Here is a 22,518-nt window from a genome sequence, read left to right as displayed (position 1 = left end):
GCCCTGGCATCCTTTTTGTAACGGGCTGTTTGATTCCTATTACTGCCTCCTCTTCCCCGCCTCTGGGATGATAAACTCCTGGCGAGGATGGCACTGAGGTTGCTGGCAAAGAGAAACTGGGATGTGCGGAGTGAGGAAGGGGACAGGCTGTGGTTGTTCTCTCTATCGCACGGGGATCCACTGGCCTCCTTGTATTCCTAGGTGTAGTCGGGGAGGAACCATCCTATGAATCCTGGAAGGATGAGGCAACCAACAGAGCAGACCCACCTGGATTAAGTAGTATCTCTCATTCCTGGGGTTCAGGACACCAAGCAAAGCAAGGATGGGCATGAGCTGTGCGCGGAGCGGGCCTCTGAAATTGGAAACAGCTCTGGCTGGTGTAATGTGTGTATGTGTGATGTGTAGAACAGAGATGGTATCTAATGTGGCCAGAGCATACAGCTAGAGTGCAAGGCAGTCAAGTCATTCGGACCATGGGCACTTAAAAGTGAAGTAACCCAGCAGCCCAAAGACCATGATACGCAAGTCCCTCTGGGGTTTCAGAAATGATTCTTTCTCCTTAGAGGTTTACTCAATTTCTAAAGTAATTTTTCTGTGTGAGTGGCGGTGGTGATGGGGGAAATTGTGTTCCCTTTTTTCAGAAAGAACAAAATATCTTCTTTTGTTTTGGTTATACTGGAATCATTCCTGCTTCAGCTTCTATGCAGGATTCATATACCCGTGAAAATAATGAGGAAATAGCTCTGCAAAAATGGTTTGAAATAGGGCTGCAGAGAGATGCACAGCTATTTTATTTTTCTTGCAGGCATGGATTTTCATGGAAACAGTCCATTCAGATTTATTTGAGAGAGCTGCGTTTTGCATGAAAGGCTTCTGTTGACATTTGCAAAAATTGAGACTTTTTGCTGGAATATTAGAGAATGACAACTATCTCCTTAATGTGTGAAGTTTAGATGTAGCTCTAATCTAGGTTAAGATCAAAACAATGTAAAACTTACAATTCAAATGATACTAGTGAATGTGTTGGCAATTAAAAAACACTTGTGCACACATAAGGTCACATTCCCTGTTTTAAATCACAGGATGTGGATTCTTAATGTAAATGTAAAGTCATCAGGTGAACATGTAAAAATAAATGTTTATACTTTCTGGCTTAGTGTCTCTACCATTTAGAATGGAAGAGCAAATGGAAGAGCCCACTCAACCATTCCAAGGCTGCTTTGCCTTGGTTTTTTTCAATACTGTATCATTATAAATGGCTTTTCATTTTAGATACACCTTCCCGTAATTCCAGAAATTTTATTTACATACTATGTGGATAATAGACTCAAAATAGGAAAAGTTAATTTTGCATTTGTTTTGATAGAGATCCTGGTGTGAGATGTGAAATGTGAAATTTTGTTTATAGAAGTTTTGTTGATGAATCCTGATTTTAAGGTGGATACCCTGTTGTTGTTTATCCTGTGTTTTCTTATAGACTTTATATTATTGGCATGAAAGGCATTATCCAAGGTTGGATTCAACATTTTGTCATACGTAAGATTTTTGTGATTAGTTATTTGAGATAATCTATTTTGATTATTAGCCTTCTGTGAAATAATATTTCCTCTTGAATATGTATACACATATTGAATGAATGGAAAGTATGGGTATGCTGAATGTGAAACATACTAACAAGTCATTTAATTTCCAAAAATTAGATAATACGGAGTTTAGAAACCATGATTTACTTGAAATTTTGTTAGAACTTCATCTCAATGGCTATTTAACTCATTCTTTAATACAGAAAAGAAGTTATCCTTGAGGAAGTATTTGTGCCCCTTAAGTTTTCTCTTTTTTACAAAGTATATGTAGTATTATTTACTATATATGCATACAGAAATAAATATTCAGATTGTCATTACCATGGAATGCCGTGGCATTTGCTTACAGTTATCATTGTTAGTGTCATCTGGCTTTTGTTGTATAACAAATGGCTATTTACAAATAAAGATGTGCTTGTAGTTTGTAGTAATATGATATGACTGTTTTCTTAATTGTACTTTTAGAATGCAGCTTTAGAGAGGTAGGTTGAGTTTGTCTCAACTATGTTATTTTTGAGGTTTATAGAATCTGCTAGCATGCATTCAGAGACCCTGATCAGTTCTAAACCTTAAAAATGAAAGAGAATGATGGCAGTGGAGATGAAAAATATTCATTTAGATTATCCCAGGGAGAAAAAGTTACTTCAGTTAGCAAAACTAGTGCTGTTTCATTTTGAGTCGTCTTGGATTAAAACAATGGAAAGTAGAAAAATTCAGTGAAAACATCTTGCTAATGACATTTGCTGGAAATCAAAATAATTTGATCTATTTATTGTTTTACATTATGTTTTAAAAGATACATACAGCAAACCGATGGCAATAAATAGAAGAATAACTGTCTTCCTCCCCCCAACCCCCGTCCTGATTTTTCTCTTGGTGGTACTCTACAGGCCTTGTCCCAAACTTTGGCTTTTCTTCATTTCTCTCTGTTCCTGCCTAGAATGTATTGTCTGGCCCTAGCATTCCCTATTGGTCATAGAACTTTGCTATGTGATAGTTAAAAATATTTAGAGGAAATTAAACCCTATGTGATAATGAGTGTTTGGCTTTGTTAAATCTCTTAACGTTCCTTCCCTCTGTTCCCATCCCCAAGTTATTTTGTGATGGGACTTTTACCTTAACTCAAACTGGTTGTAATGGTAGAAATTTTGGAAACTATGGGAGGCTGTTGAGAATAAATTTCTGAGAAGAGTTTTGTGGAATCTCTCAGAAACTGTAGGTAGTACATTGTTGTGCTTTGTGTAAGGTTGCTTTTGGCTCTAGAGAATGAGCTGTTTTCCAGGTGTATTGACAGTTTACGTACTTCATGTAGACAGAGTATACATAGGGGAATTCTGAAAAGATACTAAAATCCTATATAGAAGCAAGAAGATGCTGATTAAGTATTATTAGGTAAATAAGGATTCCAGTCACTAGTATTTCTAGCTGGGTGAGACTGATACTACTACTTAAAAAGAAAACAAATATGCCACATTGGTAATAACTGTGGTGTTTAGACCTTGATGCAACAGAGTAGTAAATAATGTCATTTATTTGTGCTGTTCTAAGAAGAGCTTGTGAATTTATTTTGCTGACATTTTGTTACCATCAGTTGAGTTTCATGTATCTGGTTTTCAATTTGAGTATGGTGGAACTTTATTAATTCAGTATCATGAATTTAAATTTATTATGAAAAAACACCAGTGTTTGTTGGCTGAAGTTTACATCAGCATTGGATGTGAAGAAAGGGGTCCAGTAATCAAAAAGTATAAACAACGTAGTTCCAGTATTGTTAATATGCCAAGAGAACAAATTCTTTTCAATACTTAGTGAACAATGTGCAAATCATCCTGCTCGTTACAAGTTAGGTTGGTCTATTTATTAACATTTCCTTTCGGGACTATTATAAAGTGAATATAACACAAGTACATTGTTGTAAATACTTTCAGTAAATTTAATGATTAATGTAACAATTGAGACTGGGATTCAGGGGAATTCTGGTGATTCTAAAATGCCATCAATTAGAATAATCAACATTTTGAAGATAATAGGTTTTTTGGGAAGTGTGGAACAGAACCCTTACTTTAAATGGACAGTGTATCTTAAGACATCCAGTTAAAATAGGAAAAAATTAACATCTAGAATCTAGTTAATGAGGTTTACTCTAAGATTTGTTTAAAAATATGCCTTTTAAAATCTGTCTCTTTGTTTTATTTGTAATTTTAGAGAGATGAAATATGATTTTGAGATACCATTCATTTATAATTTTTGTAATTGGCCTTTCATGCTTTTCCTTATCTTTTTTTTGTGTCAGCTATGTGTAAATTTGAAACTAATTATGACACCAAATAAAGAATCCATTTAGGGTGACCTCATTGGAAAACAGCATTTTTGCAGAGATACTCACTCTCCTTTTAGCAATGGAGATGTGATGGTTAAATTACCATTTTGAATACTTCCAGAACTGTGAAGAATGGTGGTGATTCATGATACAGAATTTTGACAATTACTAAAAATCATTTTGTCAATTTTTTTTCAGCAACTTTCTGATGTAGCAGTCTCTTGATATATAAGAGGGATATGGTGAGACCTTGAACTTCAACTTTCTGTAATTCCACTGGTATATGTTATAACTTCACAGGCTAACTTTCCCTCTACATAAAAGGGGATTAATTGTATCCACTGCCAACTTGTGAGGACCAGAGGATAATCAAATGGGATATGGGGGTGGGTGGTTACACTTTGTCCACTGCCTCGTAATGGCGATTCAGTCACTGCTAACACAGAATTAGAAATGACAAGGTGTTATGTATTTTTTGGTCACCTGAGAATAATCAGAACCATTAGTATTGAAAGCCATGAGTGCCTTGGGTCAAGAGTAGCTTATGATGAATTTTATTTTTATAGTTAAAGAAGTGGAGACAGAATATATAGAATGGTTACAGGTAAGTGTAAACAAATTATTTTCTTTATTAAAGAGGCTTTTCTCACTTAAAAATATTTTTGAAAATTGCCACTGGCCAGGTGTGGTGGCTCACATCTATAATCCCAGCACTTTGGGAGGCTGAGGTAGAAGTTTGGACAACATAGTAAGACCATAGCTCTTGAAAAAAAAAAAAAAAAGAAAAGAAAAAAAGCAAATGGCTACTTCTTTTGGTATATTTAAGGTCTCTTCCCATTTCGTTCCCCATTTTGTTTTACTAAATAATTAGCTATGTAAAATAGTTTGATTGGGAGAGGAAGGTTTTTGTATTTCTGTATTTAGCAGACATAAAATTTTGGTAATAAATATTATGATCTAGTTTGACCTTGGCCTGAGGTTCACTAAAGAAATACTGTTAAACATTGCTTTCTGTTCAGGTAAATATACACACAGAAATAGAATAGCATACTCGCCTGCAAAGGAATGTCATTTACTTTCATTTTGAAGGATGTTGTCTTAAGCCTGTTTGTCTGAACTCCAGATAATGACCCACACTGATGCTCTGGTTTGACAAACAAAATCCTCAGATTTGATGATTTTGTTAATTTCTAGAGCAGGATCAGGTAAAAATATCAGCCAGTGATTCTGAGGTGTTGCATTCCTATTTTTAAAGCAGTCATTAGGTGGGACTGATGTGTGCAATGAAATAGGATTTTAGTTTGTAAATTCAGTCTTTAGTACTCTTGACATTTTCTGCATTCTAAAATCATTTTATTTTACAATAATTAATTCCATCTTTTATATGAATCCATCAATTATATTTCATTTGAGAAGTCAAATAACAATATTGTATTCCTCCATGGTTAGGGGTTCTGAATAATGGCTTAAATCAGATGGGTTATCAACTTTATGACCTAGCCCAGTTGCTGGTATCTCAAATCCGTTTTAACAAATATGCACTCGGATAGTGGAAGCTTCAGATATTAAAAAAGTAAAAGCCCTCACTGAGGAAGTGGCAATAAATTATTAAAATGCTATGTTTCTGGAATTCAAGTAGATTCTTTTTGAGACCGTCATAGAGAGGAATAGAACTTTGTTTTCCTTATCCATGCTTTTGGATAGTCACAGCAAAATATACTGTGACTCTATTTTAAAAAATGATCTGCCTGTCTGTGAACTTCTGTCTCTTGCAACTGGAAGTTTTGTGTGTGTCTTTCTGCAAAAGAGGAAAACAAGTAGATATCAATGATTTATAAAAGCTCCCTCACAGGCGCCTGTAATCCCAGCCACTTGGGAGGCTGAGGCAGGAGAATGGCGTGAACCCGGGAGGCGGAGCTTGCAGTGAGCTGAGATCCGACCACTGCACTCCAGCCCGGGCGACAGAGCAAGACTCCGTCTCAAAAAAAAAAAGCTCCGTCAAGATGATGACATACTACTTTACAATGTTTGTCAATTTCAGGTACTTTCGACAACTGAAACCAGAAGAATGGTGGTTGATGTTCAAAGACAGAGTTTTATTTATATGGAGCTAAATTTAAAAAATTTTCATCAGCTCTAAGATTCTTATACTTAAGGAGAGTCTTTCTGTGGTGATTTTATTGTCGCAGTTTTCCTTTCGGGAAGAATTAGTAGTAGTTTTTATTTAAAATGTCCAGTTGTTTCTATGTAATGTCAAAATGTTTTGGAAATTCTATTCTGTCAATGTCTATGTGTCTTGGTTGCTGCATATACTTGGAAGTTGCATAAAATTGTTAATATTTGTATTCAAAGTTTTAGTTTGAAAAAAATGGCCATTGTCTTATTGGTCCCTAGCTCAATGCCTTGCTCATTATGTGCTGAATAAATTCTTATTGAATGATATGGGCATTGCAAAATTCTCATGTGCCTTCTGAAGCCTTTGTTTTTATTTTGAGTGTATTATTTTAACTTCCATTTGTAAATGGTTCTGTATGGTGACTGGCGAATTGGAATGCTTCTTTCTCCAGCCCAATCGGGGCATGGAGTATGAGAAGGAGGCATTAATAAGGTTACACAATTAGAATGAGAGCTGTTTTGTTTGGTCACTTGAACTCACTTTATCCCTGCTGAATATAAAAGGCTAAGTTCTGTTCAATTTAGTTTATTTGCTTGAACCTGACACCTGTCTTTCAGTTTTTATTGTATTCCCCCTTAGGCTGATGAATTTCGGACAAGTGAGAAAAAATACGTTAATCAATGAGTGTTTGATTTATTGGGTGATTTGTGTATTTTAATTATTGTCTAGACATGGACTTGAAGATAAAATGACCTGGTAAATTTCATGAAAAAGAAAACAAATTGGAAAAAACCTGTTTCCCTGTTTACATCTCAATATATAATTTCCTATAATGCTTTTGTAATGCAGCCTTCTCCAACCAGACCTCATTCCCTTCTCTGGCCCCCAAAATGTCATTGGGTGCCTTCCAGTGGAAAGATACACAGGCTATGAAAAGTTAAGAAAAAGGTAGCACTAACGCTGTTGACTCCTTAGATTCTTACAAGTGGGCTTTGAGCCATCTGTTGACATTTGTTTTTAAGCCATTTTATCAAGTTAAATTAAAAGCAGGATATATTCTTAAAAGGATGGAACCTGAATCAGGAATTCAAGTTTATTTTATTTTTTGTTTGCTTTTTACAAAGGAACTACATTTTAAAAAATGATAAATCTGGCATTGTTGGTTCATTATATTTAATGCTATTAAAGTTACACACATTCCTGTTTTGTGTGGGACTGATTATTGGGATAACAAACGTTCTCCTGATCATTCAGTTGTCTTCTTTCGAGCTTCAGTTCAGAAGTTGCATCCTCTGGGACCTGCATCTCCTGACACCTTCACTTAGAATAAAGGAATTGAGCCTCTTCCTTCTCACAGAGAACACCTTGATAAAAGCATGTTGCTGTGATGACTTGTTTCCTTGTCTACATCTCCTCTCCAGGAATTGGAAAGTCCCAGAGACAGAAGTTCTATCTACTTTTTATCTTTAGCTCTAGCACAGGGCCTGCTGTAGAATAGGCATTTGATACATGGTTGTTAAAGGAATGAAATAACATAAAGGATAAGATGGATTTAAATTTCTAAATTATAGGGTTCCTTTATGTTTTGAAATTTTGTCAATCTTAAATCATGATCAGTATGCAAATGTCTGATGAGTTTCTTGACTTGTAAGCTCCAGTCTTTGTAGAAGTGTGTTTTCCTGTGAGGTTTTGAAGTGCTGTATTTTATTAACTGGCATTATATGATTGTTGCTCAGTAGCCAGCATGCAGAAGCATAACTGGCAGAAGTGGCTTTCCCATGGGGAGTGGTTGGCTTTTAATGGATTATTGTCACAAGGTGTATAGGTTGATTTCCTCAAAGATGAGTGATGGTTTCTTTCTCAGGAAGACAGGTGATGATACTAAGTTGAGGGGAGAGACATTTGACAAGCATGTGGGAGGCCCATATTAGTCTTCACAATGTACAAATTGAAATGAATAAAAATGTGTAAGATTAGGAATTAGAACAAAGATTAAAACATGCTATACATCCCGATAGGTGATGACTTACTGTGTATATACCAATAAAAAATGTTCAGGCCCATCACAAGTACAGGCTGCTCATGAGTCACCTCTCCTGATGGCATGTCTGCATGGTGAGTGTTTTTAGAAAAGCTCAGTACTGGAATCCACACTAATAGAGTGGCAGTAGAGTGAGGCACTTGCTCTTAGTCCCATCCTTACAGAAGACCTGTAAAGCTGCACTACCCCAGATGTGGTTGTATGACTTCTGATTAAAGAAAGACAGCTGGGGCTTTCCAAGCTCCGTTTTATTTTTGTTCTGAACCAGTATTTCCAGTCTCTCAAATGGGCCAGGATATACTTTGTCTTACTAACACAGAAATACTTTCATTTCAAAGAGTTGAAGAGTAAGGAAATTACAGTTTCCTACATAAAATCTCACTGTTAGCTTCTGTTGGTTTGCATTCAGCAGCCAGGAGGGAATCTCTGTTGTCATTGCCTCTGGTCAGCATTCTCCCTGAGTACTCTGTCTCATTCCACGTGCCCTTCCAGAAATGGATGTGTGAAATTTTGGAGTATGTTTTATAAAATAGCCCCCAAGATGATTAAGGGACTTTAAATAAATTGTGACAGGAACTGAGAGATTATTCAGTCTGAACAAAAAAGGGTGAGTGGTGATTTAACTACAGGCTTCAAATATTAGAACATCTTTCTGTAGTTGATCATACTCAGATGTTCATCACCCCAGTCAACTACAGAGAGAAAATATTTAGAAGCTTCAGAGAATTAGGTGATTTTTAAAAAAATTTAACCAGTTAGGGGCATTCAACTTTGGGATGGTTTATGGGAATCTTCTGAATGGAGAGAATAAATGATTCTCATTTATTTTGGTTGTAAATGTGAACTTTATGTATGCTGAAGAATAGTCTAAACCAAATGGCGTTTTGAAGCTGGAAGGATCCTTGGAAATAAATCTAATTTTCTGTCTGGCTCAAAGTCCTCTATTTGTTGGGGAGAAGGATTGGGGGATGTAGGAGAGACCTTTTATCTCTTACACTTGCTCATGCTTGAATTTAGGCATACAAATCAGACTCCTAGAATTGGAAGGTACACCAGAATTCTAGCTCAGGCTATCTCTAATGTGGAACTCCTTGTCCAGCCTCTCTGATGGATAGAATCCCATCCCTGCATGTACACATCTAGTGAGAGGCAGCTCTCTCTATTCCATATACCTCTCACTCCATCCTGGACAACTCTGCTTTCAAGGAATATTTTCTTATGCTTGATTACAATCTGACGCTTTGAATATGCTTCCTTATTCTTAGCATTGCCCTACAGAATTCCATAGAATGAGTCTTACCTGGTTGCCTCCAGAGAGCTCATTTGATATTAAAAACAGCTTTCTTTCTTTTTTTTTTTTTTTTTTTTTTTTAAGTCTCACTCTGTTGCCTAGGTTGGAGCGCAGTGGCGCGACCTTGGCTCACTGCAACCTCCAGCTCCTGGGGTTCAAACGATTCTTGTGCCTCAGCCTCCTGAGTAGCTGGGACTACAGGCATGTGCCGCCTTGCCTGGCTAATTTTTTTGTGTTTTTAGTAGAGACAGGGTTTCACCATGTTGGTCAAGCTGGTCTTGAACTCCTTACCTCAAGTGATCCACCTGCCTTGGCCTCCTAAAGTGCTGGGATTACAGGCATGAGCCACTGCAGCTGGCCAGCTTTCTCGTTCTTTAGTCTTCTAGCTATGCCTCACATAGCGTATTTTTGTTTGCTTTTTTTTTCTTGAGACAAAGTTTTGCTCTTGTTGCCCAGGCTGGAGCCCAATGGTGCGATCTTGGCTCACTGCAACCTCCGCGTCTTGGGTTCAAGCCATTCTCATGCCTCAGCCTCCCAAGTAGCTGGAATTACAGGCACTGCCACCACACCTGGCTAATTTTTTTTTTCTTTTTGTATTTTTGGTAGAGATGGGATTTCACCATATTGACCAGGCTGGTCTTGAATTCTTGACCTCAGGTGATCCACCCACCTTGGCCTCCCAAAGTGCTGGGATTACAGATGTGAGCCACCCATGCCTGGCGGTTTCTAGGTCCTCTTCCATCCTAAGAGTCTACCTTTATTTTTTTGTTTTGTTTTTTGTTTTTTTTTTGAGACGGAGTCTCGCTCTGTTGCCCAGGAGTCTGCCTTTAAACCCAAGTCAGGCTGTTGGAGTCCGTTGAAACTGGAGAAGTAAACAAAGGTTGATCTTGACTGACTTATTCCACAGAACCTCCAGCATCTCGTGCTTGGTGCTTGGTACTCTTGCTTGCCCTTCCGTGTCCTCATGCCAACTTGGAACTCAAAAGCCTTTACAGGTGGGCCCACTTTAGCATCCCGTGATACCCCTTGCGAGGGTGAGAATTGCCACAGTCATGATGCTGTTAGTTCTTATGCCTTTCCCGTTGAAATTCCCTTCTTATTTTTTTTCCATGACTTACGCAGTTTCAAGTCATCAAATGCCTAATCTGGTCTATAAGTGGAAATCTCTGTAAAACCTAGATAGCAGATGTGTTTTAACAGTGACTTTCTAAAGGCATTGCTTTCACCTTTCATTTATAATACAGGCAAGTAATAAAGACAGGATGAAAGCATAGGACCATGTGGTGATAGTGGGGCTAGTGAAAGACAGGCCTTGCCCCTTTGTTTACTTTTCAAATCACACCACAAAGACAGCTAGCTCAGCAGCTCACTTGACCAGAGCCAAACCTTCCTCTTGTGCTTGCTTTCACTTGTGCCTAATCTTTGAAGATTGTCTGCTCCTAATGCCGTTGAATTTGACAAATGTAATGAATTTGATTGTAATTTGATAACTAGTTTGAGTTTCACTGAGATATGAAGGAGACCAGTGGTTTCCAGCTATGGTATCACAACACATTGTTGCGTTAGACTCAGCTGTGAGGTGTTAACAGCTACTGGTAACCTACAGAAGTTTGCCAATGACTTATTTTAAGATATCTATGTATAAACAAGAGTGGATTCACATTCAACCCTAAAATGCTACTTTCCCTTGCATTCTGACATGAAGGGATGGAGCTGCAACTGTCATGGTGGGCATTTTGTATAACTTTCTGTTGCTGGATCTTACTGATAAGTCTTTAATCACAGTGGAAATTACATATGTGTGTATTTCCCTGAACATTTTTTTTTATGTTGGTTCATTAGAATTTGGATTTGTTTATCCTAGTGTTTCATAGAAGTGAATGTTATATCATGTATATCTGGAGGGAAGAAAGGCCGAGACTTGTCATGGGAGACTGTCCCTTTGCTAGCCAGGTATGTAAATTGAATAGATCTTGAAACATTTAGGTAGGCACATTTGGGGTGACTTCAAAGTGCTTTATGAGGTCTTCTCACACATCTCCAGGGACTACCATACCTGAAATTTCATGATTTTTTAAGATAAGAATGGCCTTTTTGATAGATATTTCAAAAGTACCTGATCTTTAAAACATAATTTACTGAACTGGATAATTTAAATTTTTTTCCCTTTGGATAATGTTGAATCTAGGAAAAAAATCCTGTTATTCAGGAGCCTTTTTGAGAGTGAACTTTCACGCTTCTTTTTAAATCCATATCCCATGCCTCTTTGAAAGTGTCACTCGGGGGTTGGGCGCGGTGGCTTACGCCTGTAATCCCAGTACTTTGGGAGGCTGGGTGGGTGGATCACCTGTGGTCAGTAGTTTTAGACCAGCCTGGCAAGCATGGTGAAAAACCGTCTCTACTAAAAATATAAAAATTAGCTGGGCATGGTGGTGGGTCCTGTAATCTCAGCTACTTGGGAGGCTGAGGCAGGAGAATTGCTTGAACCTGGGAGGCGGAGGTTTCAGTGAGCAGAGATCATGACCTTGCACTCAAGCCTGGGCGACAGGAGCGAAACTCTGCCTCAAAAAAAAAGAAAAAAAAAGTGTCACTGGGTTTTCCGTGCGTCCCTATTTCTCATATGATATAATCTCCTGCTTGGTAAGTAGATTATTTGCTTGAGTGTAAAATGGCTGTTAGAAAGATACTGCTTCTACTTATTAAGCCATCAATCTAACCATCCTGCTTACGTATGTGTCAGACTTTTAGTGCTCACTACGTGTGTGGCTCTGCACTATGTTCTTGCGGCCTAACATAATGTAGGCAATCTGAAGGTTACTGTCCAGTGTGAGAAGCAAAAGGAAACCACAGTATAGGTTGTGCTTACTTTAATAGCAGAAGGTGCTACATCCTACTGTGGGAATGCAGAAAAGGGAGTGATAAGCTGCCTCCATAGACTGTGTTTTCGTTTTTTGCAAAAATAAATGTAATCAGTATTAATTTGTGAGAAGTGTAGGATATATTGCCATGTGTTATGACTTTGAGCTTATTTTAAAATAAAGATGGATGCCCGTTTTTGCCTGACATGATAGTCAGTGTTATCAAAGACGAGAGGCAGACCATTCCTTCATTCACTCATTTCCAAAACACTGAATGCCATTCTGTGCCTAGTGCTATACAAAGCATGGGAGATTCAATGCCGATAAGTCTTTGCTTTCCACTTAACAAGAGACGATTTTAATTATAGATTGTCTTCCTATTAAGTATGAATTTTAGCAGGCATTAAAATTAGTTTGATAATATGAGAAAAAAATGAAGATTGAGGCCAGGTGCAGTGGCTCATGCCTGTAATCCCAATACTTTGGGAGGCTGAGGTGGGAGGATGGCTTGAGCCTAAGAATTTGAGACCAGGCTGGACATCATAGTGAGACCTCGTCTCTACAAAAAACAAAACAAAACAAAAAAAACACTGGATGTGGTAGTGCATGCTTGTTTGTCCCAGCTGCTGCTCAGGAGGCTGAGGTGGGAGGATCGCTTGAGCCCAGGAGGTTGAGGCTGTGGTGAGCCATGATCATGCCGTTGCATTCCATCTTGGGTAACAGTATGAGACCTTGCCTCAAAAAAAAAAAAAAAAAAAAGGCATTATATTTGGAATTCTGCAGCCCTTATAACTCACTTATGAGCAGGGTATATGAGATAGAATCATAGACTATTGAAGGTGGAAGAGGGCTCAGAAGTGAGCTGGTTAAACTATCTTTCAAAAAGAAAAGGTATTTCTGTTAGATGGTTAACAAGCCACTCTTCACTCTGCCTCCCTCCACATACTTCCAGTGATGGGGAGACAGCATCACAGTGTGGAAAGAGCATTGGTTTACAGCTAGACAAAACCTGGATTTAAATCCTCTGTCCTCCATATGCCAACTGTGTGTCCATGGGCAAGTCATGTAACCATTCTGAACCCATTTTTCTTATGGAAATTTGGAAACTATACTAAGTTTTTAAGGTTATTGTAACGGCGTGAGGAATATTATGTAAAATATCTAGCGTTAGTGCCTGCATGGAAAGTGTTCCCAATATATGTTAGGTATTGTAATTTTGCTGCTGGACAGCTCCTTTGAAAGACATGCTTTTTACTTCTAGAAGGAGTAATACTTATCTTTAAAGTAATACACTTCCTCACCTCCTATCCACTGTTAAATCCATTGTACAGTCATTTGGGGAACCCTACCAATCCACTGAGGCAGGTTGACAGTAGCTGTCCAATGGCTGCTTTCTGTGATATTTGACACGGCATCACTTTGTTCTTCTCGAAAGGTTGTCCTCATTGGCTTTCATGACTTTCTTTTTTCTCGGCTTTTTTGCTATCTCATCTTGACTGAATCCTAAATGTTGATGTTCCCTTATCCCTTTATACCTTCTTCTAGGCAGTCTCATGTCCTTACACTTATAGGATTGATTACTGCCTGTAGGCTGATCACTGGCATGTCTGTATTTGCAACCTGGTCTTTTCTCTTGAGCTGTCTCTCAAACCCTATATACAACAGTTGCTGTGGATAGGTATGGTGAAAATACAGTTGGGTGTCTTTTCTCCTGTGTTTCCTATGCTTGGTGATGTCACCACCACCCATCCAGTCCACTAAACATACCTTTCAGTTCAAGTCTTTTAAATACTTCTAACCTAGTGCTGCAGGAGCCTCGCAACATCAGTGTCTCTGCTTTCAACCTTTTTCTCTTGCATACGTGTGTTTTGTTACATTCGTCACTAGGATTATTTTTCTAAAATGAACATTTGATTATGCCAATACCTACTTGGTGGTTGATCCCTTTTTTTACTGGTTTGCAGGAACTCTGTATATTATGGAATTTGACCCTATCACATGAATTCTGAAAATACTTATAATATAGCATATGTTACATTGTACTGAACTTATTTTAAGTCTCCAATTTATTTGAATATAAATTTTTGGGAGCTGGGAGCATTTGTTATTTGTATATGTATTCTGAATGTTTATCTGTGTTTGGCATATAATAAAAGTCGATTGAGCTGAAGGACTTAAACACCCAAAGCACACCTTCCCTGCTTTTCATTTGCTTTACCTCTGCATGGAACACTTTTAGTCTGTCTCTCCTGTGTGAAACTTCTCTGAAACCCTTACCAGCTGTCTGTGCTACTTCTCATCCCTTGTATGCACAATGGATCACAAATGTTTGCAGCATTTTTTCTTCATTAACTGAGAAATCTCTGAGGGGCAGGGTCTTATCCACTTGATCTCTCCTGTGCTTAGTGCAATGCCTGGCACATTATTCTTCATTTGTGTTTTTACAACAAATTGACTGGAGAAGATATTTCTGTTTATTACACAAGAATAATGAAGCAAAGTACTTCCTCTCTCCTGACCCATGTTATACTTTAGCTCTAGTTGAATTACTTTCTCTCATACTTTGAACTTAAGGAATACCTGACTTTCCCTGAGCATTTTCATGTGATGAACTTATAAACCCAGTCTCGTTTACTCTAGATTTTGTAATTTTTATTTGTAAACACAAAATTGAAAGTAATATCTCAGTTCGATTTATTCTTGCTAACCTCTGATTCTAGCCTTTTGAGACTTAAAAAAGAATCTGAAATACTTTTTCCTATTCTTTTTAGTTATTTGTTCCAATTTACGCCATTAGTGTATTTGTCTAGACATTTACCCAAACATGGCTACTAAATTCATTTTTGGAGCCAGTCATTTTGGGTGAGTGTATTCACAAATTGCTTTGATTCTGCATATGTAACATGGGACAAATTCCTCGTGTTAATAAGCTGTGGCTTCTGTAGAAAAGGGAGGTGCATGAGCAATTGTTATCCTTGATGTTTTTCTTACCTAGTATATTTTTCTGTAGCTCTACTTCAGAATGATAACTTTTTAAAGAATGTCTAGTGTTTTTGCCTACCTTGAGCTTTAATCTTTTGTGATTTCAGGGAGTGGAAGAAATGAACTTTCTAAGGATAATGATTAGAGAATGTGTGCATTTATTTTTGGCATATGTTTTGTAATATTTTACACAGATTTGAAGAGAACACTGTTAATTTGTAGGTGAGTTTGCTTCTCCATAGGATCTTGCTCAAAGGAAACAAGCAATAGAGTGTTTTGATATTTTATGAGCTTTGTATTCTAAAAATTTTAATGGCATTAATATCCATGCCTTGCGTGTATATTACCTCATTTTAAGTACCTTATGCGAAGTTTCCTAGTGAGTAAGTGGTGGATCAGGTATTTGGACTCCAAGTCTTGTCTCAGATCCTGGGCTTTTACCACCATAACACTAACTTGAAAGCAAGATGAGGCCAAATATATTAGATAGTGTCAATGAATTGATAGAAAATACTTAGTTATTAGGGATTTGTTTTTATATAAAATATCGTTGCTCTTGGAAATCATTTTGGCTGAACATCTGTGGCGTTTTCTCTGGGAGAAAAATCTATTACTTTTCGTGGGGTAAACATTTTTATCTTCTTTGTAGAAATATGTAGTTGAGGCCCACAACAATGGGACTGGACCATAAATTATGCTTTTCTTGGCATTATTGACCTTATTATGGTGTTACAACACAGACGATCCAAAACATGAAGTACCAACTATGAGGTCCATAAAGAAGTCATTTTAATTGGGCCTTAAGTTTTTCCCCTAGGTTAAGACTGGAAAACAATGTAGTGCTAGTTATTGTACACTGTTAGCCGTTTTTTGTAGACATTGCTTTTTTTATACAGGCATATTTTGGAGATACTGTGGCTTTATACAGGCATATTTTGAAGATATTGTGGGTTTGGAGATATTCCAAACTGCCACAATAGAGCGAATTTCACAAGAAAGCTAGTCACACAAACTTTTTGGTTTCGCAATGCATGTTAAAGTTATGTTTACACTACTGTAGTCTGTTAAGTGTGCAATAACATTATGTTTGAAAAAGCAGTGTACGTACTTCACTTAAAAAATACATAACTGTTGTGCTAATGATCATCTGAACTTTCAGTGTCTTGGGGTGGCTATTGCTTTATCAGGTGAGTGTATGTGGTATTCAAAATCCTTTGAGTTGCTTCTCAAGGATGAGCAAAGAAAGTAGTTTTTTTAGATTCCAAAGAAACTACCTTCTTTGCTCATCCTTGAGAAGCAACTCTTTATCCATTAAAATTTTATCATGGTATTGCACCAAGTCAGTGCTGTCCTCAGGATTCACTTTTAATTCTAGTTCTCTTGATATTTCTGCCACATGTGTAGTTACTCCCTCCACTGAAGGCTTAAATTCCTCAAAGTCAGTTTTTTTCAAACTCCTGTTAATGTGGATATTTTGACCTCTTTCATTAATCATGAATGTTCTCAATGGCATCTGGAATGGTGAATCCTTTCCAGAAGATTTGCAATGTACTTTGTCCAGATCTATTAGAGGAATCACTATGTATGTCAGTGATAGTCTTATGAGATGTATTTCTTAAATAGTAAAACTTGAAAGTTTAAATTACTCCTTGATCCATGGACTGCAGAATGGATGCTGTGTACAAGATCAGAGCTCTTGGGTGACTAGATGCATTGCAAAGAGCAGTAATATTTTGAAAGGAATTTTTTTCTTCTCTGAGCAGAAAATCTCAATCTCAGCCAAGGGCTTAAAATATTCAGCAAACAATGCTGTAAACAGATGTGCTGTTATCCAGGCTTTGTTGTTTCACTTACAGAGCACAGGCAGAGTAGATTTAGCATAATTCTTAAGAGCTTTAGGATTTTCAGAATGGTAAATGAGCACTGGCCTCAACTTAAGTTACCAGTTGCATTAGCCCCTAAAAAAGGGAGTCAGCCTGTCCTTTGAAATTTTGAAGCTGAGAGTTGACTTTCCCTCTCTAGCTGTGAAAGTCCTAGGCGGCATCTTCTTCCAATAGAAGGCTGTTTCATCCCTATTGAAAATTTGTTGTTGAGTGTAGCCACCTTCATTGATGATCTTAGCAAGGTCTCCTGGATAACTTGCTGTAGCTTCTGCATTAAAATTTGCTGCTTCACTTTGCACTTTTATGTTGTGGAGATGACTTTTTGCCTTAAACTTCGTGAACCAACTTCTGCTGATTTCCAGCTTTTCCTCTGCAGCTTCCTCACCTCTCTCAGCCTCCATGGAATTAAAGAGAGTTAGGGTCTTGCTGCTGATTAGGTGTTGGCTTAAGAGAATTCTGTGATTGGTTTCATCTATCCGGATCACAGAAACTTTTCTTATATTGCCATTAGGCTCTTTGGCTTTCTTGTCGTTTGTGTGTTCACTAGATAGCACCTTTAATTTCTTTGAAGAACTTTTCCTTTGCATTCATGACTTGGCTGTTTGGCACAAGAGGCCTAGCTTTGGGCCTCTCTCCACTTTCGATATGCCTTGCTTGAGAAACTTAATCATTTCTACCTTTTGATTTAAAGTGAAACGTGTGACTTTTCACTTGAACACTTAGAGACCGCTTTAGGGTTATTGTTTAGCCTCATTTTCAATATTATTTTGTCTCAGGGAATAGGGAGACCCAAGGAGAGACAGAGAGAGATGGGGGAATGACTGGTCAGCAGAGCAGTCAGAGCACACACATTTATTTGTTAAATTTGTTGTCTTGTATAGGTGTGGCACGAAGTGCTTTAAAACAATTACAATAGTAACATACAAAACCATGGATCACAGATTACCGTAACAGATAATAATAATGAAAAAGTTTGAAATATTATGAGAATTACCAAAGTGTCACACAGAGACACAAAGTGAGCACATGCTGATAGAAAAATGGCACCGCTAGACTTGCTTGTGACCGAATTGCCATAAATCTTCAGTTTGTAAAAAATGTAATACCTGCAAAGTGCAGTGAAGCAAAACACATTAAGTGAGGTATGCCTGTATTCATTTTCATATTTTCGTTGCTGAAGCAAATAAAGGAAGCCACACATAGCTAAAGTGAAAGCCACTTCAAGGAGACATCACATGAAACATTTTGAGGAGGGAGTTATGTGGTTTCATTGTAACATTTTAGATGCAAATGTGAATTGTTTTGAGATCAGAATTTTTCATTTACAACTTTTAACTATTTCTGTACTGTGGTGAATGTTTAGGGTTAGGCTGGTTACACACTTCTTAAATTGTTTGAAAGAAAAGATGATAATTGAGATTTTTAATGCTTCTCCTGAGGCAGGTGATTGGAGACATTTGTTTGTTCTTGTGATTCATAAACGTATTTTGAATCCATCTGAACCAGGTTTGATTTACTTTGAGAAATTCTGTGGTTGAGGTAGTTGCAGTTAATAGGTTTAGGTGTAAGGGAAGATTTAACACCCTGCCCTGATTTCCTGGGTCTGTAAATTTGGGGAGCTCCAATTTCACACTGAGGCCTCTTACTATCTCTTGCTTCATGGTGAATACCTCTGCATGTGGGAAAATTTCTTCCTGCTGGAATCAGCTTAGGTTCATATTTTCTTTTTCTTCTTTTTTTTCCCCTGTGATGTTTTAGTGGACCCTGAACTTCAAATATATATTTTTTGGTTTTTGTTTACAAAGGATGTCCAGTACCACATAGATGAAAAATTTGAGTAACCTTCACACAACTAAAGTGTTTTGTTGACAGTTCTCATTTTGTTAATATATATTTATTGAAATGTAAGGGTTTTCATGGCCTGAAAAAACAAAATATACATTATAACTTTCCTGCTGTGTGTGTTTATTTCAGTTCTGAAGCTAGATCTTGCCTGAAATAAGCTCTGCTTTACAAGAAAATTGACGCTGTGATTATGCCCAACATTTATTATGCATATACAGCTAATTTGAATGTTATAAGTATAGGAAAAATATCAGGTAAGTCTGTATTCAGATAGGAATATCAAAGTAAAATAACCAGTGATTAAACATTACAGTGGTAGTACATGTGAACCAAGTGAGAAAATATGTAAGAGGCATGCTTGGATTTTTCTTGTCTTCCCCCTCCTCCCCACAAATGTGGATTTAATTTGGGTCTTACAAGTGAAATTTTAAAGTAGAAGATTATGAGAGCTCTTCTTTCGGGAATTCCCCTAGTAAATACAGCTTCTAAGTTCACTTCACTGTTTTTGTTCTTTCTTGAGCTAATGAGAGAGGTTAACATATTTGTAGTAGATTCCAGGTTTTAGAATTTTTTCTTATGGAAGAGAGGCAAGCTGGAGTCGCATTCAGTCACAATATTTGGTTCAGTAACAATATTTGATTGAAATTCAATTGTCTTGGACAGAAGTAAGAGTGTTCTTCATATTCTTAAAAAATGGAAATGTGCATATGTACATTCACTATTTTAAATAATTATTTCCCTTTCACTCTTATGCTGAACTGTATATTATGACCACATGGATGAAAGTCTACCCCTTTCCTTCTTCACAAGGTTTCTGACTATGAGATTTTGTGAGTGATTTGGTTTATTTAAAGAATGATGGAATTACCACCAATAATGTATATTTTAAAGTGATTTTGTAGTTATGCCTCAGAATAGGCAGATAGATGCTGCCTATTCATATTTGAACTTCTGTCCTGTGAAGAGCCAGCCCCAGAAGGGATCTTCTGCTTTTGATTATTTAGCCTATATTTAAGAGGTTCCTTTTCTCTTGAATTGTTATCCCCAGCTACTTGTTCAGAGATGTTTGTGAATGAAGGGAGTGAGTGGGAGGAAAAGCTTATGTTACTTGTAGAACACAGAATAGTATAGCAGCTAGAAGTGGTGTTTGTCGATGGGCTACCCTTAGTTGATTTGTGTTGCCATGCAGGAAACATTTTGATGCATTTATTTCAGGACACAGCATTTTGGAGACTTCATTAAATGCTACCTGTTGCTGTTTGTGATGGAATCTGGTCTAGAATGTTAAGAGGCAGTAGAAAAAGCTGAAGTGGCAAGAAGATGGCACTCTTCAGTCTTTACAGATTCACCTGTTTCAATTTTAGAAACACATTACCATTCTTTTTGCTTCTCTTAAAATTGGAGCTATCTGGATTAAATTTAAATTTATCTTTATGATGTGACCTACTTGGTGTCAGTTATTTTTACTAATACTGTTTCTTTTAATCCCTAAGGTAATCCTGTGAGGAGGTTAATATGGAAATCTGTTCTGAAGTCTGTGAATCAAAGATGCTAAATAATTTTCTCATGATCAGAGAGCTAGTAAGTGATCAAGCTGGAACTGAAAAATAGAACGTTTAAAAATATTTTGAAAAAATGTCAAATATATGTAGAACTTAGGAGGACAGTTAACCCCCATATACCTATTCCACAGATTACTTATGGAGATTTTATTACATTACCTTTATTCCCTCCTTCCTTTTTTGCAGACAGAGTCTCACTGTGTCGCCCATGCTGGAGTACATTGGTGCAATCTCGGCTCACTGCAACCTCTGCCTCCTGGGTTCAAACAATTCTCCTGCTTCAGCCTCCTGAGTAGCTGGGACTACAGGCACATGCGACCCCGCCTGGCTAATGTTTTTATTTTTATTAGAGATAGGGTTTTGCCATGTTGGTCAGGCTGGTCTCGAACTCCTGACCTCAAGTGATCCGCCTACCTTGGCCTCCCAAAGTGCTAGGATTACTCTTCTTTTTTCTTTGCCAAAGTATTGTAAAGCAGATCCCAGACATCATGTTAATGAATGCGCACATTCTAACTGTGAGGCTAGTGTTTAGAATTCTGTACCTAATGGTCTAAGGCATAAAAGAACATGACACAATATGAAGATTGTAAGCAGTAGAAGTCGTATTTTTTCTAGAACATAAGTTATATATCTGCATTGAGTTTTCTTGATATGGTTAGTCATCATTTGCCACTCATTTGTTAAAAAAGATCAATGTGATAACTAATACTTATTGAGTACTGTTCCTGGGTTAGGTTTTATGCATATTAACTGATTTAGTTCACAGTAGCCCTGTGTTCTGTAAGCATTTATTGTGGATTCCAGTTGTTTGTCAAAAACAGTTACCTCTTTTACATAAAAATGAAATAATCCATATTGCCTTGACTCGTGATATCTTTTCCATTCCTTCTCACCTTTAGTAATTATAATTTGTTAAGGAAGGTATAGAACAGTGTTGCTCAAAAGTGTGGTCCACATAATAGCAGCAACAACATTGCCTGGAAGCATGGTAGAAATACAGAATCTCATGGCCTACCTTTTGAATCAGAATCTGCATTTTAAATTAGGTCTTTAGGTGATTTATATGTATATTAAAGTTTGAGAAGGTTTGGGTTGCATTTAAACTGCCTTGCAAGCATGGTTGCACATTACAATCACTTGGAAAACTTTTAAAGCTACCAATGCCCAGAACTGTCACTGAACAATTAAATTAGACTATCTAGGTAAGCCTCCAGCATCTTTTTCCTTTCCTCCCCACCCACCCTTTAAAAAAATTAGATTCTCCAAATGAGACCCTAGTATTGTTATTGTTGTTTTTCAAGCATCCCAAGTGATTCTTAAGTTCGGCCATGCTTTAACATGCACTGGTTTTATAGAAGTAGAGTATCATTATGTTCTGTTCCAGCCTCTTAACCCTGAAGAGAACATTTCAACTTGTAAATCATATATTGAAAATGATGCCAAAAGAGAATCAAAGATAGAAGAAATTCGGGGCTTATACTTAGTCTTGTGTCAGTAATTGGCTCCTGATGGCATAAAAATTAATTTCCTTTTTTGCAAGACTGAACTTCTTCATTGTTCGTACGCTCACTTGGCACTAGGAAATGAAAATGCCTCCAAAGTTTATTGTCTTTTTTTTGTTGTTCCATTCTTTCCTTCAGGTGAAGAGTTACACTGAGGGAGGCAGGGAGATACGGAATACCAAATGGACAAAAACTGGACCAAGAATTGTTAAATAAATTCGCTTCATTACACTGGATAGGATTCTAAGTATTTTAATTTTTTTTGTTTTTAAATTTTCTTCTGTTTGTGCATGGCTGCTTGATTTTCTTTAAGTTAGTGAATTTAGTTCCAGGCACATACTTTGTTTATTTAGCTGCATTTGATAAGTGCTCAGTAAATGCAGTCAAAGGAATGAAATAGCAAAAGGGAACTGGAACAGTGGGGAGAAATGGAGTTTCTTTTTTTTTTTTTGAGACGGAGTCTGGCTCTGTCGCCCAGGCTGGAGTGCAGTGGCCAGATCTCAGCTCACTGCAAGCTCCGCCTCCCAGGTTCACG

General features: G+C 37.3%; 1 protein-coding gene across 5 annotated transcripts in view; it reads left to right on the top strand.

The window, feature by feature from the left end:
• The window catches only part of PPP3CA (protein phosphatase 3, catalytic subunit, alpha isozyme), a 337,575-nt gene that overhangs the window by 1,373 nt on the left and 313,684 nt on the right, over window positions 1-22,518 (top strand). The window lies entirely within an intron of this gene.

The sequence above is a fragment of the Colobus angolensis genome, unplaced genomic scaffold (assembly GCF_000951035.1).
Source record: "Colobus angolensis palliatus isolate OR3802 unplaced genomic scaffold, Cang.pa_1.0 Scaffold217, whole genome shotgun sequence".
NCBI lineage: Eukaryota > Metazoa > Chordata > Mammalia > Primates > Cercopithecidae > Colobus > Colobus angolensis.
This window is presented reverse-complemented; position numbering and strand designations above follow the sequence as displayed.